The following is a 12,091-nucleotide window of genomic DNA, read 5'->3' on the forward strand; positions in this document are numbered from 1 at the left end:
CAATTGGCATTGTTATTTCCACTCTGACTACACAGATTTTTCTTGAAACTGACCAGCAACATCCAGAATAAGAACACGTTAATAGCCAAGACAAAGGTTGACATGTGAATTTCATCTTCTTTTTCAGTTCTGGAGGTTCTGTAGCCTCCTGAAGGGCAAACAGTTTTGACAAACTATCAGCCACCATTCCCAAGTCCCTTGGGATCAACTTCTAACCAGTCCTCACAACAAAATCTCCAATACCAGCATGCCTGCGCACGCACGCAATGCATAATGGTCTACGGAGCACGGCAGGGTATTTCCAGGTGTCTTAGTAGAGCAACAATGGTGATAACTGGCTGTAAATTGGCCCTTATTCCCCCAATCAGAGTATGGTCTCATTCATCCAACAGTGATATAAGGAGGGGTTCCTTGTGAAATTTACTTTGGAGATTCATTTACTCCATCCATTCATTCATCTCTGTATTTAAGGGCCATTATTGAGTGGTTCTAGGAAATACCAAAAAGAGGCAATTGACTTCATTCCATTAAAAGCTAGAACTTAAAAAAGAAAATGTATTTAACATGGTAAGAATATTTCCAAATTCCATTATACATTTCCTTGTTTTCTTGAGTGCGTGTGTGTAAATTATATGTGAGTTAGCCTTTGACTGATCATTTGTTTTCATTCTGAACAGAAAACGAACAATAGAAAGAACGCTGGCTTCAGGAATCCAATCTAGTCATTCAGCTGGATGTGACCCCGGAACCTAGTTCCTCAATTGGAACACAAGTTTAGGGCTACCTCACAGTGTAGAGCTGATGTGTGGAATTGCATGGCCCCAAGGCTTTAAGATGGTTGACAAACTTTTTATAGGTTTTTCCCTCCCTGCACTCATGACAGATTCTGAATTCTTGCTACTTTAGTCTCTTATAAAGTAAGTAGCCTTTTTCCTTTGCCCACAACCAACCTCTAAATCTTTTTTAGTATTTTGCTTTCAATGTTCTGCAAATTAGGCAACTGTAATTTGAAAAAATTCATCTAGACGTATATAGAATCATTACTCTATGAATAAGGGCTTACACATTCCTTCTGGAAGTAATCACTGGTTAAATAAGATAATACACAAAATGTGAAGGTATTATGCAAATTAAAAGCAGCTCTATTATTCTGCTATGCTATTTTGGTCATTTGAGGATCATTTATTTTCTACTGCACTTACATGCTGCCTCCAGAATAGCTAAGGAGTACTATTTTGGTTGACCTTTACATATACATAAACGAGCCTTTACTATTTTTCCCTAAAAAGTTTCATAAGTCAGCACAGTATATGAAGGTCCAGAGGCAGTGAAGAGTCGAGAGTTTTGCTGGAAGCCAAAAGCAATAATAGATGGCAATGACAGCACTGAATGACGCTTTCAAGAATTAAAAAGATCAGGGAGCTGACTTTGTGTTTAACCCTAAAGGCAATGGGAAAAGACAAAAGGCATGTGAGCAGAGTACCACTGCTGGTCTTAAAGAAAATTAATACTACAGTGATGGTCAGGAAAGAGAACAGGAACCTGGGAGGGGCCTATTTGTCTACTGTTCCCAAGAGAGCCTAAACATGGTGGCTTGGGGAACCAATAGGAAGGGGGGGATCTGGGTCAAAGGTAGTCTTAGGTGACTGAAAGATGATGTACTAAAACAGAAATACTACACTGGCAAGTCAGAGGGAATGAGGATTTGAGAGGGTTGGGGAGAAGGAGTTCAATCAGATACATATTGAGGTTATAACTGTACATCAGTTCTGGTATGGTTCCTATTATTAATCATTTTTTGGACTAAGTCACCAAATCAAATCAAAATCATGCAAATGGAAAACAGAATAATTTTCAGTCCCTGCCATTGAATACGAAGTCTAAGGTCATACCCCTAATTTACAAACACTTCTCCCAAATTCCACTCTAGTTCCTATGTGAAGATTACCATGGCATTGCAGGGTCCCTACGAAAAGGTATTTCTTGTGTGAACATCCCCAGGGAAGTTAGAAATCCTTTGATCACCAAAACCCAGAACAGATACTGATTTGTGAACTCAGTTGGGCTAACATTCCCTAGGTGTCCCCTGCTGCTAAGTGTCATCCTGAGGGCCACAAACTGCTTAACAACTTCTTTGTTAAACTGCTTGTTAACAAGGCCTTAGCACATAAAAGATGCAGATCACACATAACCACTCAAGAGCTACTCTAACTCTTCAGGCTAAATATGCAGGTGGATTAAATTTAACTACAGACTAATTTGGTAGTACAAAAACCCGTAACACTTCTGTTCTTTTCAACACACAAAATACACAACCCTGTGGATATAGGTATCCCCTTGTTTATGGAGACTTTTAAAAAGCCAGAAAGACCTGTAGTCACCATAGGTATCAAAACTATGATAACCAAAGTTTGAATTTCATAGTAGAGATCCTAAACTGTTATCTCTTTAAAGTTTTCACACACACAAAGAGTACGCAATGCTTATTGTCTGCTGAAGACGAAAGTTCAGGGCCCAATTCACTTTTATTTCTGTTGAAACGAACTGTTGAGATAACTGTAAAATAAAAACATAATGAAGGTATCCAACAGCACTGCTCCATCAAACATTAGTAAAAGAACTTCATACCAGCAATTAGTGGCATTAGGCCATGTGCCCTTTGGCATTTTCTGTATTTTCCAGGTAGACCTCCCTCCAACTTGTACATTTTCCAACAGCTGAGTGGCCTGTCATGTACCATCCAATTGCCAAGAAGCTATCCATTTTTCCAAGAGGAAATGTGGAACGCTGCGGGGTTTCAAAGCATTCTAATTTCATGCACAAATACATTCCACGACAGTAAGACAGACTGCCTAACAAAAGGAGGAAACATGATGACAAAGCATGGTCCTTTGCCAGAGCGACGCTTCTGGGGTCAGATTTTTTGGCTGTAAACCGGTATATACAGACAAAATCCAAAACGCATGCTGGGGTGTGCCGCGGACCACGCAAGGCACGGCTCTAATGGACTAGTTAATTTCCATAAAGGGGGACGCAGATATTTTTCGCAAATCGTGTTCCAGTCAGTCTCCTATTGATTTTTTGAATTTCTATTTTCAACGGCGGCCCAAGGAAACGGCAGCCAGACTTGACTCCAATGTACACACAGACTCAGGTTTCACCCCGTCACCTGTTGGCTCCTGAACAACACTCCTCTTTGTGAAACTTACAGCACTCATTTGAAACAAGTTTCCAGAGAAAACACTTCAAGAAAGTGTTTGAGAAGTCACAAGACTCGAGTTGTAAAAACAAATTCCACACATAGCCTGGTTTATACTGACATAGATTAATGTGAAAACCTGAGCTTTTTAAGAAGGGGTTCGGGAGGGGAGCCGGAGGGAAAGGATGTCACCCTTCTTCGGGAAAATTCAGCAGGCTAATTCTGGGTAGGGCTGCGAGTGATGGCTGTGGGGGTTCCGCTGGGTCAACCCAGGCCCGCACCGGGAAGAGACAGCTTGCAGCAGGCGTCGGCGCCCCGCAAGCCCTACCCTCCGCGCGGCCGTGGCTGCTCGGGCCGCAAGGGGGCGCCCCGAGCCGCGGGTGGGACGCGGCCCTCTCCCCCACCACCCGGCCCCTTCCCCGCCTCCCCGCTACGGCGCCCAGAGGCCGAGCCCCAGACCCAGCGGCAGCGAGCGAGCCCGTCCCGGGCGCCGACGCCAGGCCCGCAGAGAACAGCTCCCCTTTCCCCAGGGGCCACAACAGTCGCCTGCGAACCCCCTGACCCACCTCCAGCGGAAAGTCTCGCGGCGCCTCTGCGCAGCGTCCCCTCCAAGGAAGAGCACTCGCCCCGCGGCTTGACGGCGATACCGAGTGGCCGCCGGTCCCGGATTCTACCCCCCAACTTCCGACAAGAAGCCCCCTCTCGGCGGGCGCACGGTGACGCGCGCACCCCCGTGGCCCTCGGCGTCCAGTCCCCGCCGCCCGGCTGCCATCGAGCCCCGGGGCCAGACCGCGGCTCCCCACCTGCAACCGCGGGGTGGAACGCGGCCTGCGGCCCCTCCCGGCACCCGCCGCGGCCCGCGAATCCGCGGAGCCTCTCGGCGCGCCCTAGGCGCCCACCGCTCCGCGTCCTGCCGAAGCTGGCGGCCCGGCGCAGGGAGGTTCCCGAAGGAAAACGGGGCTAAGTGCCCTCCAGGAGGTCACCCTCGTCCACCCGTTTCCGGAGGACACCCTAGCAAGGCGGGGACGGAGGGGCGGGGGCGGCGAGCGCAGGGCCCCGGTTAAACCCCGGTTAAAGCCGCACCCCCTGTCGCGGCTCAGCACCGGCCCTGACCCGCTGGCTAGGGGTCGCTGCCGCCCCCGCTCCTCCTTGACGCACCCCCGGCCCCTGCGGCTGTCCCCCGTGAGCCCCCTTTCGGTGCAAGGCGGCGATCCTCACCGGCTGCAGCTCCCTAACCAGCCGCGGTGGGGGGAGGGCTGCAAAAAGGTCCCTTAGCTCCCCGGAGACCCTCTGTCCCCGCCAGCGTCGCCGACTCTGTTCCCCCGTGTCTGAGTCGCCTCGTCCAGGCCACCGCATCCCCCACCCCCCAGCTCTGCGTTCCTCCAGAATCCTCCACCCGGGAGAGAAAAATCCCGGTGTCCGCTCTGCGCCCGCGGCCGGCGAGCTTCAAAAGTAACCAGAGCCCGCATTTAAAAAAGTAACCATTTCGCTTCCTGCTGGTCCCACCCTCCTAAGGAGCGCCGCAGGCCGGCCTCCCGGCTCGCAATCGCAGCCCTGCTGGGCTCCCGGCTCCCGTCCGCAGGAGGCGCCTGCCCAGCCTGGTCTCACGGCCGCCCGCTTTCCAGGAACTGTCACTGCTGACCGTGCCCCTGGCAGGTCTCCACGAGGTCCTGCGCGCACATTATTCCTCGAAAAGTTACCCACCCACTTGGCCAGCCTCGCGGCTGGAGCCCCTTACCTCCGTCCGCCCGCTCCATTCCCAGGAGCCCTAGTGAGAGGAGCAGCTGAGATGCAAATACCCCAGGACGCTTATGTAAACTTCCCCCTCCCGCAGGTGCACACGCGGGCCACAAAACGCTAGGAGAATTATGCAAGGCCACCTCTTAAAGAAATCATCTCCACTCAGCCCCATAAACATGATGTCAGCAAATGGCACGTTTAACCAAGTTCTCACTTGGAAGGACTCATTAACATGAGAATTCTCTTCTTCGGACTTTTCCTGCATTTCGCAGTGATTCCTACTGCTTAGCGCAGGAGATTTATTTTTATCGGTAAATAACAGCAAAAGAAATGGTGCCGGGTCTTGGGATATACTTAATCAAGTACATGAGTCAGAGTTTTTACAAACAGGTTAAGTGAATATCATTATTCAAACACAAGAACGTGCCTCACACTTAAAAGGCCAATCTTGTTTCTGAGCTATTTCTAGATACACTGAAAGAAAGTGAAGTTTGGCATTAATTGTCTACAGAAAGGAGACATACCTGAGGTATGGATCTCTTCTGAACCACAAGTTTTAATATCTACAATAGTCTTATCACAAGGTGATAAAATGCCAAGGGAGGGAGAGAGAAAGATGCATTATTTAAATACTTAAGAGTTGTGTCAGTTTATAAAGTGCTGTTAAATAAAAGCAACTTAAAATGGTCACTGGTTCCTTAGGTATCCTACCTTTTTATCAAGGTTAAAAAAAAAGAATCCTTGAACCACCAGGATTCCTTGGGAGAGTGATTTGTAACATATATGTTTCTACAGTATTATTCAACTGAACAATAGTCCATTGTAACTGTGATTTAAAAATACACAAACAAGTTGCCATAAATAGAGCAGCCAACAACTCCCTAGCCAGTTTCTGTTATCTCTGCCTTAAAGCATGGCAGCTGCCGAGAAGCTCCCTTTTTAAGTTATTGCTTTAAAGTGGCAGAGACAAAAAATTTGTGGCTCTGTTGGTAGAGTAATTTGGAAATACCGCTTCTATTTGTGATTCAAATAGACTCTTTTGGCCAATTCGGGGGCCAGTTTTGAAGGCTGTTTCTCAACAGGTGTGATATAGAGCTGCTCTGGCCCTCAGGTTGTGTGGGGGTTTGCAGAGGGTGGATGGAGGACTTCCAAGGTTACCACTTTCCTCCCTGGACCTGTGAAATTAGCCGTGAAGACCTAGGGCAGATTTCCTTTTTCCTATTTCATTCTGTTTGGGCTTCCTCAGGGACGTCATCAACTGACAGCATCTATAGGACAAAAGTGCAGTCAGTTATGGACTTAAATGAAATCCTAAACTATCATATCATTATGATAAAGGAAGTAGCAGCAGACCAATGCTTTAAGCCAGGTGGATCCTTTTTGAAACAGCTTTTAATTTTTTTAATGTTCATTCACTTTTGAGAAAGAGAGGGGGAGAGAGAGAGAGAGAGAGAAAGGTGTGAGCGGGGGAAGGGCAGAGACAGGGAGACACAGAATTCGAAGCAGGCTCCAGGGTCCGAGTCGTCAGCACAGAGCCCAACGCGGCGCTGGAACCCACAGACCGCAAGATCATGATCGGTGGCACAACGGACTGAGCCACCCAGACGCCCCGGAAACAGCTTTCAAAAGGCAGCTACACATCAGCCAAGGCCACAAACTGATAGCAACACTTATCAGTATTAAATGTCGGCCATTGTTAAGTGTGCTTCCTCTAAGGCCGTTGTTTGTAAATACTGTTTGTTACAATTTCAGCAGGTACTGTCAGCTTTATTGCCTATTGTCAGTGTTTTTAGTGCTGAAGCACTTTGGAGAGAGTTAAAAGCTTTTACTAATGTTCCAACTGAATGCAACAGACTTTGGTCTGGTCCGAAAGGCATTGTTATCGGCAAGGGTGAACTTATGCAGGATGGGAAGCAAGGCCCCCAACCAGCACCCTTTTGTTTCAGCCAGGTGGAATATTCATTGCTTGCAGATCACACTTGAGGGGAGGCTGAGAAAGGAAGCCCAGAAATTCACAGGACTTGGTTCCCTCATCCCATCCTGGTCTCTGCTGTACTGTGACCTCCTGAAAGAGGCCTTCTCCAATGTTCCTAATCCCCCAAGTCATCCCTTCCTCTGGTTTGCGCTATTCACATCATAGCTCTTAGCTCTGATTGACATTATTATATGCCTAGTTGTTCATGTTTGCTTTCTTTCTCTTCCCCTAGAAGGCGGGGACTTCCAGGATTCGCTACTGTATTCTCAGCACCTAGAATCACTCCTGGCACATAGCAGACAAGCTCAATAAACATGAGTTAAATGAACAAATGAGTTTTGGACATTCTTCTCAGGCCTTACAGATATACCATACCTGGGCAAGTAACTCCGTCTCTAACCTAAAACCACACTGAACTACAGTGTCCTAATGGAAGAGACTATGATAGGGGGAAAAAAAAAAAAAACCAGAAAAATGCCAAAGGCAAAGAAATAAAGAGGCAGCACTCTGTGTGTCAAATGCCTGCCAACTCTACCGGGTCTGGAGGAAAGAGATAAAGGACAAAATATAAAGCAAACCTTGGTGCTATTTCTTGGTTCTCCTGGGATTTGTATATAGTGACCTTAAGGTCTTTTCTGTTCCTTGCCTCTGTTTTTTCATTTGTAAAACAGACCTGGGTTTTAGTTTGAACAGTAAGAGGTGCTCTTTGTCCCAGACATTTGGAAGAATTTGTAACTAAAGGTCAGAAATCTAGGAAGAGCCTATTTAAATGATTCAGTTTCTTAATAGAGAAGAGAGACCAAGGGCTCTAATAGTCATCAAGTGACATCTCACTCAGTAAATCTGAGGGGCAGCTGGCATATGTAATGTTAAGTAGGGTGACAGCTTTAGTCTTCACTGACAGCATGGTCTAAGACAGCAGTTCGGCTGTTCTGACTATAAAGAGATAGGTAACTAAAAGAATCTCAAGTAACACCTGTATGTAGGATGTAATTTCTAATTAAAATGCCTTTTAAAATAATTTTTTTAATTGCAAAATCATACAACAGAGTTGATGACAATCTATGGGATCCTACATCTTGTCCAGATTTTGTAAAAAATGAGATCATTTTTCAAAAAATAATCATAATAATTCATCATCCTTGTTACCACTGAATGTTTAGGTAAAAATTTTTTTTCTTGTTAATTTTAAACATTTCTGTTGTACCTCAGATTGGACAGGTATACCTAGTGGGTTACTATATATTTGCGAATTCTAGTTACCATTAGCTGAGTCTCTAGAGCCTTCTTCCCCCTGGGAAGGGCCCCAAGGCAGATATCAGCTCTTCCTAGAGTTAACAGGCATTACGGTGTTTTATAATAGGTTACAGTTCCTCTAGGCCTCCAATTACTCTCTTTGCCCTTTGATTATATTTAAAGCAATGTGATTAGAGAGCACTGGTTCTTTAACATTTTCTACACCCAATCCCTCTTTAGATTTACTACTCCAACCCTCCCAGCTTCCTGTCCGTCCCCTCCCCCAACTCGTACCTCCTTTGAGAGTGATGTGACTCCTCCATCCAAGTACCCTGATGTGCTGGGTTCTCAGGAGACTGAAATGTCTCTTCTCTGTCAATTTTACTCGTTCTGTCACACTGGGATAAATCACTTCTCTAAGGTATTCGGTTTTTTTTTTTCATTTCTAAAAATGCTAGTGTTTGGGGCTAGGTCAATGGTTAGAGCTTTGGAAGAGGGAACACAATCCATTTTTCAACTAAAATAGGAACCTCAGTATACAAACAGAGGCAAGGGGAAGTGTTCCCTTGAAGCTCAGGGTTGGTTTCTCCCCAAACCCCTCCCACAAATACTTACCCCTCTCCCCCCCCACCCCCAGCAAGGGCTTCCAGGTCAGCCCTCAGGCTCCCTCACCTCAAACTAGATGCTCCTGGAGCCTCCACCAGTTCTAGTATTTTCTGAGTCTCTTAAAAACTCAATAATAGCTGCTTAGGACACTAACGGCAGATAGGTGTTTCCAGCTGCGATGTCTGGAGTCCACAGCCCAGGCTGGGAGGGAGAACAGGGCATCATCAGATCCTTTCATTTCGCTCGTGCTCTGGCTTACAACTTGCGGTAAAAACGGGGCAGCTATCTTTGCCCACCCCCTCTCCCACCTTTTCTGAAATGCCCCTTCCCCACACCCAGGAAATGTGTGTTAGTTTTCATGGACAGATAATTAAACTAGTATTCAAGCATCTTGACTTTAAGTTCTTCAACTTTCTCGACTCCTGTAGATCTGTGGTTTAATACAAACATTCCTCAGATTTCACTACCAACATGTTAAGGAACGAAGAATTAATTTTCTGATAAATACTGACAGATCTATAACATAAAGATATCAAAGATATAAAGACACATTATGTAGTATGATCACATTGTTATAGGCTAGTATATGCACAGCAAAACTATTTAGAGGACTATAAATACCAAAACCATAAATACCAAGCCATTAATATGGTTTCTAAGGGAAGGCAAATTATAGGAAACTGTATCAGTTTTTAATTTACATTTGTAAAATAAATGTATTTTCATACGATTTATACCGTTTTTCTTTTTATGAGGATCAAATAAAACTTTTACAGGTTAAGAAACAATAAAGAGAATATACTACAGTATTACCATAAGGAAGAAAATCTCTGAAGCCGAAAGTGGTGCTCCTGATTTAATTATTAGTTGATATGGGAAAAGACATGAACACATAATTCCTCTCCTGTATCTTCCTGTCAGTCACAAACTTTAATAGTGAGATCCCTGCTGCATTTATTGACAATACTTTGGGAAGGGGCTGAAACAGTCCCACCTTCCCAAGGACTCACAAGTATTGGCTCAGAAGCTGCCCCAACTGAGGCCTCCTGCATCCATCCGCTGAGTCACTGATCTATTCTTTGGTTGACTCAAAAGATATCTCTTGAAGGGCCGCACTGTCACACCGAGATCCTCCCTCCCCTTGAGTTAAGGATTTCCTATTCTAAACTTCATACTCTCTTTGTATCTTGATTTACTTCAAAAAGAAGGCACAGGAAAATACACAAGATGAGCGGGGCAAAGAGTTTCATTTTTTGAAACATGCAACACTGTGATTACACTACTGTAGAGGGGTGGTTAAAATTCCAATAAAGGAATAAGAGGAAATGCTGATCAATCCATTCTGGAAGATCAAGGAAGTGTGGAGGTGGGGGAAGCTTTGATCCGGGCCTTTAGGGATTAGAAGGAGTTGATCAGGGTAATTACTGGAGTGGAGTTGGGGTAGGGAACAGGGCCCCCGGCCAGGTTGAGCCAATCAAAGCCTGAGGACCAAGGGAGGGAGCAGCTCCTGGTAAGCCCATGGTAATGTGATAGGAGGACTGGAAGGTAGGACGGAGGGGCTGGAGACTGTGCCCAAAGGAAAGCTGCCCTTTAAGCTACTCTAGGGGCTATGGGAGCCACAGAAGTTCAAGCAGAGGTACGTGATTGTATCTATGCCCTAATTAGAGGGAGGGCAGAAAGAGCAGTGCAGGGAAGCTAGATGGGAAGAGCTTAGGAGCTGCCTCAGCAGTCAAGGGCAGAGAAAACCAGACCATGTGTCTGAGGGTGAAGGAACTGGACTCTGTGGCGGCCCGTTGTGTATGGTGGGGGTTAGGGAGGCAGATGGGGTGCGGACATTCCTAAGTGAATCCACATTCCCACAGTTTACTTGAAACAGAACCGACAGTTTAGCCTGGATGTGAACTCTAACTTGAAATAGCAAATACTTTTCACTGCCCATGGGAGACAAACTCAAGGTGACCTGACGGATTTACATTTTTTTATTTTAAGTAATCTCCACATCCAACGTGGGGCTCAAACTCATGACCCAGAGATCAAGAGTCACACTTTCTACCCAATAAGCCATCCAGATGCCCAGGAATTACATTTCTAAGCTCAAACTTTATCTTCCTGTTGATATTCACCTTTACAACACAGCATTTACATCCCCTAGTGTTAAAGAGCTCAGAGTCCATCACTGTGAAAGAAACAGGCACATGATTTTCAGGTTGGAAGATAATCTATGTAGAAGAACTACCCAACTCCTACTACAAAGGTCAAAATGGCATTGAAAATGACACTGGTATGTTAAGTGGGGGGTCTACAATCTCGCAGTTCATGTTTTATACAAAACATCTAAATAATAGATGCTGCTTTGTCTTAAATTTTAAAATTATGGAGCATTTGCTGCTTTACTTCATGAACTACATATGCAAAGCTATTTTGCAAACCTATGTATTTTCTCACGCTATTTAAACTCTCCACCAACTAAAATGGTTGATTTTCCTCAAGGGAGAATCTGGACCAACAAAGGCATGCCAGCTTTTAACACTGTTACTGTGTGCTGAATTAATCAAGGTGTTCTTAGAGAGGTGTCAGCAAAGAATTGTTTCAAGCAGCCAGAAGCCTCTTGCCAAAAAGAAAAAGGTCAGCAAAGTTTTCCATAACATTTCTTTATCTTATCTGAGATCCCAAGTCCCTTTCTGCAACCGTGGGAATTTAAGCGAGGTGATTTTGTAGTGGAGACTGGTTTACAAGCTTTAATTAGATTGTGCCAGGGACAGGATTTGGAATTCACATTGTTCTATTGGTCTTGAATCGCGTAGTTCCAGATGAGTAACTGCCTTTTGATAGAAGTTACTTTTAATATTTCCTTTGTCCTTTATGCTCACAGCAGTAGTCTCTTCAACACTGAGTTTACACTGAATTCTAGAGGGGCGAAGGGCAGGGAGCCTGTCTGTTTTGTTTAGTGATAGATACACAGGCCTCGTGTATCAGGCACATTGCCTGGTACATACAGGATTCTCAATAAATATTTGCTGTCTTGTTCACATTCAATTCTCCACAGAACCTGACTCAGACCTTGCACATACAGTACTCCTTTTTATATCTCAACGATCAGTCCATTGATTCTGTTTTTCTTTATTTGTATTTGTTTAAAAAAAAAAAGTATGTCAACTAATTTGAGGTTAAAACTTTCAGTTTTAATACTTAAAGCAATCTTGTGAAGTTTATCATCACTTAGGTCATTTATTCTTTTTGGCTTATGAGATCTGATAGGAACACTAACTGGCTAACCTGGAATCTCTTTAGAAAGCCCAAATTTCTTTTTCTTTTTTTTTTTTTTTTAATTTTTG

The 12,091-nt window shown here is 44.9% G+C and overlaps 1 protein-coding gene across 3 annotated transcripts in view; it reads right to left on the reverse strand.

Moving 5' to 3' along the window:
• The window catches only part of PRICKLE1 (prickle planar cell polarity protein 1), a 111,817-nt gene that overhangs the window by 15,284 nt on the left and 84,442 nt on the right, over positions 1-12,091 (reverse strand). The window contains exon 1 of one of the 3 annotated variants that reach the window (XM_043563413.1): positions 4,938-5,000. The exons of 1 other annotated variant lie outside the window; for it this stretch is intronic. The gene's annotated coding sequence lies outside the window, so the exon portion shown is untranslated. Of the gene's footprint in view, positions 1-4,417; positions 4,808-4,937; positions 5,001-12,091 lie in introns of those variants that run through there. One more of the 3 variants, XM_043563414.1, reaches the window with a different exon arrangement.

The sequence above is a fragment of the Prionailurus bengalensis genome, chromosome B4 (genome assembly GCF_016509475.1).
Source record: "Prionailurus bengalensis isolate Pbe53 chromosome B4, Fcat_Pben_1.1_paternal_pri, whole genome shotgun sequence".
Taxonomy (NCBI): Eukaryota; Metazoa; Chordata; class Mammalia; order Carnivora; family Felidae; genus Prionailurus; species Prionailurus bengalensis.